The sequence below is a fragment of the Eumetopias jubatus genome, unplaced genomic scaffold (genome assembly GCF_037043125.1).
Source record: "Eumetopias jubatus isolate StellerSeaLion01/CBP00866 unplaced genomic scaffold, mEumJub1_p1.0 scaffold_14, whole genome shotgun sequence".
Taxonomy (NCBI): Eukaryota; Metazoa; Chordata; class Mammalia; order Carnivora; family Otariidae; genus Eumetopias; species Eumetopias jubatus.
Window position 1 is genome coordinate 10,651,076 of NW_028274820.1, and position 7,210 is coordinate 10,658,285.

The following is a 7,210-nucleotide window of genomic DNA, read 5'->3' on the forward strand; positions in this document are numbered from 1 at the left end:
TTTCTAATTTCTCAGTGATAAATACATATTGTTCATTTTATAAAATAGTTATTCCTTAAGGAAGAAAGTCTGGGGACAGCAGAAATACACTGGAAAGTATGGTTACTTAAGTTATTGTGTTAGTGTCAAATGACAAAGCTAAAATAATTCATAATGAGTTTTATGTTCTTTACTTAAGACAACCCATGGATGGGGAGAGTGCTCACAGACAGTGGAGCACTCTCTCCAAGGGATTTAGGGTAAGAACAAGTTGTACACAGTTAGAAGAGGTAATATAGAAACAGATGGCTAGGAGGTCCTATTTTCTAGGATAGAGTAAGCTAGCCAAAGCTAAGTTGGAGGATTTCATTAGAATAGGTTAGGTTTCCTTGACAATGAGGCATTTCCTGTAAGTGCTGCAGCTGACTCAGGTTTAGGTTTGTAACTTGAGTCAGCAGACTGGGATGGCCTCTATTTTGTGGGTGCTGATATACAAATTAACTTTATCATTATAAACTTTAAAATCACTTAAAGACTGGATTCAAAACCTTGTTTGGATCCTGATGTGAGCTGAAAAACCAGCATGATATTGCAATTTATAAAAAGAATTATATATTTGGTTTTCCTCCCCATTTCTGGCACAGAACTCCTAAAACAATTGGGATTTCCTAAGTGATGAGGGCAATACAGATGTCTTTTGTTATGTTAATGAAGCAACTTTTGAGAAGCTCCTATAAAACCCAAGAATGGGATGGTTGCCAGTGAAGCCAACCATGAGATTAGAGGATTGGAACTTTTGGTCCCAACTCCAATCTCTAGGGAAGGAAAAGGGGCTGCAGATTAAGTTCAATAACCAATAGCCAATGACTTAATCAATCATGCCTATGTAGTAAAGCCTCCATAAAAACCCAAAAGGACAGGGTTCAGAGAGCTTCCAGGTTGGTGAACACCTGGAAATTTGGGGAGAATGGGGCACTCAGAGAGGGCATGGGAGCTTTTGTGCCTTGCCTTATGTATCTCTTCCATCTGACTCTTCCTGAGTTGGTTTATAATAAACCAACAATCTAGGGAGAACACTGGTTTCCTGAGTTCTGTGAGCTGCTCTAGCAAATTAATTGAGGGGAGTCATTGGAACCTGCAACTTAAAGCCAGTTGGTCAGAAGCACAGGTAACAACCTGGACTTGTAATTGACATCTGAAGTCGAGGGCAGCCTGTGGGACTGAGACTTTAGCCTTGGAATCTGATACTGTCTCTGGGTTGGTAGTGTCAGAACTGAGATGAATTTTAAGACACCCAGCTGGTGTTCCAGAATTGCTTGGTGGTGTGGGAAAACCCCCATCAGAATTGGTGTCAGAATCATTAAATAGAAAAAAGACATTTTTGAGCCAATCTGGGAAATTTGATTATGGACTGGATATTAGATTGGGTTTTGCAAACTATGGCCTGATGCTTGTTTTCATAAATAAAGTTTAGCAGAACACAGCCACATTCTTTCATTTATGTATTGTCTAAGACTGCTTTCTCTCCATAGCAGTAGAAGTTGAGTCATTACAATAAAGAACATAGCGCTCACAAAGTCAAAAAGTTTACTATCTCGCCCTTTACAGAAAAAAAAAATTGTTCATCCATTGATGCTATTTGAAAAACATCCATAACATTTGGAGATGCAAACTGAGTAATCCCTATACCCTTTACTATGCATGTCTGCAATTTGCCTTAAAATCCTTCAGCAAAGGGAAAAAAAAAAAGCAAAACAGGTTTGATGAAACAAATCTTAATTATTGTTGAAGCTAAGTGAAGACTATATGGGGAATCATTGTATTATCCTCTCTACATTTGTTTGATTTTTTTTTTTTGTACAAAGGATACAGAACTGTGTTTAATTTGAATCAGTTAACATGTGTGATGGATTGTTTGCCAAAATGGCTGCCATCACTTTCCTCCTTGTCCCCCAGCTGGGGACTGGATAAATAACTGCAGTACATCTATACAATGGCATGGTATTCAGCAATGGAAAGGAAGAACTACCAATACACTCAGCAACATAGATGAATCTTCAGTGCAAATTGCTAAGTGAAAGAAGCCTAAATTCAGAGGACTACATATTGTATGATTCCATCTATATGGCTTTCTGGAAAAGGCAAACTAGGGGTATAAAGAAGCCATCAGCGGCTGTCAGGGCTTAGGGGTTGACTGCAGAGGGGACATTTTGAGACATACGGAGACTTTGCAGTATCCTCACTGTGATGTGGCATGATTTTACACCTAGTTTCAGGTGGTTCTAGTTATTGTCAGTTCATCACCAGTGATCTGATCAGTTCCACATTAGAGAGAACATCAAGTTTCAGAGAGGCTGACACTGTAACCCTCACTCTCTAATGAGGTACTGCCTGCCCTGAGAAGTTTACAATCCTTTATATTATATTCCTTTTGTTATGGACTCCCCTCCACATAAAAACTGTCCATACAAGGTTTTCTCTGATAGCCCCCTCTCTCATCTGAATCCTTACTTGCCTTTGCGTTTGCCTCATAACCCTTTGTCCCTGGAATAGAGAGCTTTGAATGCAGAACCTTAGGTTGTCACTTAGGTGTCTTAGGACCAGCTGCTGGGGATTTGGGTCTAGTTCTTAAGGAAAAGGTGACTGAAATAAGCTGAACAAGTCAAGTGAGGGAACTGTACCTCAGAGGGTGATGCCAGAAAACTAAAGACCTGCCCTGCTTTATAGTTTAACAACAACAATAACAACAACAAGTATATTTACCCTGGGAGGCAAACTTTGGAGTGTAAGAGAGACTAGTCCCACAGAAGGAGGAGTTCTGACAAGTGAACAAGCCGGATGAATTGGATGGTGACTGAAGTGAGGCCACCAGGGGCCCTTCTGGGTACAGCAGCCATGACAAGTAGGACCACTGGGGTGTCTGTGGAGCACAGAGGGGTCACAAGAGCACAAAAGGGTGACTCTGTTGACATCGTGGTGGAATCTAAGCTGCTCTAGGATCTTGCTGTAAGGAAAAATGAGATAGAGGACTGAGAGGCATTCAGGTAAAGGATTCCATGATGATGAAAATCACTTAACTGTATCCTGTACTACAGAACCAGGAAATGCAGTGTCATGACCAGGATTTTCATAGATGTGTATGATGTGATGGACACTCCTGGAGACCATCCCACCCAGGATCATTCTCACCCTTGCTATCTAAGCAGGGGAGGTGAGGCTCCTTACTACCATAGACAACCTCGAATGCCAGCCCCATGGGGAATAAAGCCTTATCAGCTTTTCTGAGAGAAGATGTGTGTTCCATCTGCACCTGCTCAGAATTCCACCCGCCTTTGGCCAACAGTGACCCTCAGTGCAAATCTCTCTTATCATCTAACTTTTCATTTACTATGCTGTGTCTTCTTCCATAATTCTTCCTAATTATGACATTCCTTTGATCCATCATTTTCTGAATCCTTCATTCCATCCCAATAAACTTTCCTTCATCTTCATCTTCTTCAAAGAATATTCTCTCCATGCCCATGCCTGGGCACATCGTCCTATCTCTGCGTTGTTCCTTCCTCTCCCTCCATAGGCTTAACCTCTTCCACCTTTGAGGTCTTGTCACTTAACCCTATCTCCCTGCTGCAGATTCCTGGCCACTCTCCCTCATTCACTGAGGACTAAGGTACCTGAATCTTCCAGCTCAAGGCCTGTTATCACTGGAAAACTTCAGCATTCATTTGTTCTCTGAACTCTGTGTTGTCTTTACTACCATTCCTCATTAGCCACCATTCCTGTGACCATATCCTGCATTGGGGATGGCAACCACGTAGCACTACTGCCCAAACTCCCACAGCCTGAGATCTCTGAGATGTCATATTATTCTTTCCTCTGACTGGATAGGGTACTAGAGCTCTTCCCAACTTAGAGGAATCTTAGCCACATTCCTATACTAGATGATTACTCAGAACTGCACAAAGCCTGAGATCTTAAATTCCAGGAAACTATTCTCACTCTTTTTACCACCTGCTCTTCCAATTCATTGAGAACATCATTACTTCATCTACCTCTTTCTAGGCCACTTGATATCTAGTAGCCTTGTTCTTCTGGCAACCATCCCAATATGCCAAACCCAGGACCGAACAAACTGTCCCTGGTCTATGTTCCCACCTGTCTTTGCTCAGCAAATCACAGCTGGGAGTGATTTCACAATCATGCTAAAACAAAAGCATGGCCTCCATAAAGGATCAAGTGGTTCTTCAGTGTCATTTTGAAATCTTTTTATGTGCCATATTTTCTCCCTGGCACATTTTAAATGCCTTTCTAGTAGTTGGAGAATTAAAAAATTTGCATCCTCCTTTCCCTGGTCTTCTTTACAACTAAACCACAGACCTATGATCTAGGTGCCCCCAGTTGAACTCATTCATGTGAGACCTTAATTTGAAAGTCAACTATGAAAAGAAATGGGCTCCTGTGAGGTATCAGTTCGACTGGTGAGGGCAGAAGCAAAAACATCCAGATGTTGAAGTTGGCAGTGGCTACAAGATTGAAGGGACAGAAGTTCCTTCCACTGTGGGCCAAGGTAGACACATCAGGGGAATGGGAAAACATTTCCCATATTGCAATACAGTATGTCCCTTGATTGTCCATAATTTACCTTTTACAACCTCCATTCTTATGTACTTGGCTCACAGTAGGTGCTTAATAAATTTTTAGTATTGATGACTTGCCCAAAGTCACTCAAGGTAGAGAAGCCAATGCCAAATTCATTCTTACAACTCTAAAGCCACTAATCTTTCCCAGACATAGCTGGTAGAGCTATTCTCTGTATCTGACTCCCACCATTAGGCCTGGGATAAATAATGATGGGTGCTTACAATGAAGTGCTCACATCCTCTGGCCTTCCTGCTTCTGGCTCAGCAGCAGACATGGTAGGATAGTTGCAGAGGACATAGTGCATTCTATATTTGCTAAGGGGGATGATTCACTGTACCTTCTAAAAGAAATAGCTAAACTTGTGTCCTGAGACACAACCTTGAGGAAAGTGTGAAAAGCACTGTGGGAGGTCTGACTGGCGAGAAATGACCGGTGGCTTAGAGGCCTTCCCAGTGCCAGAGAGAGTTTGCAGAGGAAACATTCAGGGTTAAAGGAAAACAGTTCTCTTCCATCTCTAAATGAAAGAACCATAACACCTTGAAATGCATGCAACTAAATCTTCAGTTGTTTCAAAAGTATTTTTACAATAGTGTTGCTCAAGACTCTGCATGTGTTGCACTTTGAAACATGTGGTAGAGACAGTGGTGTGTCTTGGCCCATCCATTTCCTTTTTCTCCTACTACAGAAAAACTGCTCTTCCCAGGAAGTGTTTTTCTCTTCCATAGGAGGTCTACATACTGCTGCTGGTGCCACCACCCTGTCTCTGGTGGTCTCTGAGAAGCTCCAGCGCATTTGTGAGTACTCAACACCAACACCGATGGGCAGTGGAAAATAGTCTTTGCCATCATCATTGCAGTTGAGAGTATGGGGACAGATATGCTCCTGTGGTGTTGAGGAAAGCAGATGTCAGCCTCACCAACACTTCAGGGTTGCTCACTGAGGATGAGGTGAAACATATGATCACCATTACACAGAATCCAAACCAGTACAAGATCCAAGACTGGCTGCTAACAGATAGGAAGTGATGGATGGAGATTAGAGCCAGGTCAGGCCAAGGGTCTGGACAACAAGCTCTGTGAAGACCTGGATTGACTGAAGATTTGGGCCCATGAGGGCTGCACCACTTCCCATTGTATCCCCGTATTGCAGTAAATTTCTTTCTTTTCTTTTCTTTCTTTCCTTTTTTTTTTTTTTTTTTTTTAGATTGCATTTATTTATTTGACACAGAGAGAGAGAGCACATGCACAAGCAGGGGAAGCGGCAGGCAGTGGGAGAGGGAGAAGTAGGCTCCCAGCTGAGCAGGGAACCCGATGAAGTGCTCAATCCCAGGACCCTGGGATCATGACCTGAGCTGAAAGCAGATGCTTAACCAACTGAGCCACCCAGGCACCCCTGTAGTAAGTTTCTTAATTGTCCATAATTTACCTTTACAACATTGGCCTTTGTGTCAAAGGTCAGCACACAAAATCACAGGCTGCTGTGGCTGCACCATAGGTGTGTCCAAGAAGAAATAAAACTGTAGGACTTTTCTGTTAATATATAGTTTATACACCTACAAAAGAAATGGGGTCATGTGACTTCTAGCCAACGGAAGGCAGATGAAAGTGATGTAACCACCGTTTGTGCATCCAAAAACCTATGAGGTCCTCCAATTCCCCTCTGTCCATGGCTAGTCACACAGTAGAAGGAGCCAGAATGTCTGATGTCACCACTTGGAGAAGAGGCTCCTGAGGAATCACCCTGGAGACCTGACTAACTAAACTCTTTTTTTAGGCTGTGATGTGCTTGAGATATAACCCTTTCATTGAGATAGGACAGACACATTATGGATTGTATCAGTGACTGGCATCAATCATCCTGACTAACATAGACCATGACCAAGATTTTCATCTACTGCTTAAAAAACCAGTGGATGGTACCATTTAAAATAAAGCTTACATTAGGGCAATTCAGTTTGGAAAATATTTATTAAGTGTTTACACTGTAAGTTCCTTTTTATCTTGGGAAACTCCTATCTGCCCTCTACATGGAATTTTCTTCTGCTCATGAGCCACCTCTCACTCACGCTGCAACTCTCAGTTTACTTCCCATGCCCACAGAGAGGGTTTTTCCCAAGGCAGGCTCCCTCACCATTTTCTCTCATAACACCTTGTTGGTTTCCTTACACAACACTAATTACAATTTATTTTTTTTTAAGATTTATTTATTTATTTTAGAGAGACAGAGCACACAGCAGGGGGAGAGGCAGAGGGAGAGGGAGAGAATCTCAAGCAGACTCCCCCACTGAGTGTGGAGCCTCACACAGGGCTTGATCTCATGACCCTGTGATCATGACCTGAGCCAAAATTAAAAGTTGGCCGCTTAACCGACTGAGCCACCCAGGTGCCCCTACAATTTCTAATAATACAGTTTTCTCTGTGTGTGTGTTTATTCTCCATTAGAGAGTAAGCTCTGTGAGACTGAAGCTCATCACTGCAGAGTCCTTACTCATGGAATGCAGCACATGGTGGGAGACAGTTGTATGAATGACTAAATGAATGAATACGTACATGCTTTGGTCATTCGCACTGCAGAGAACAAAGATGAATAATAC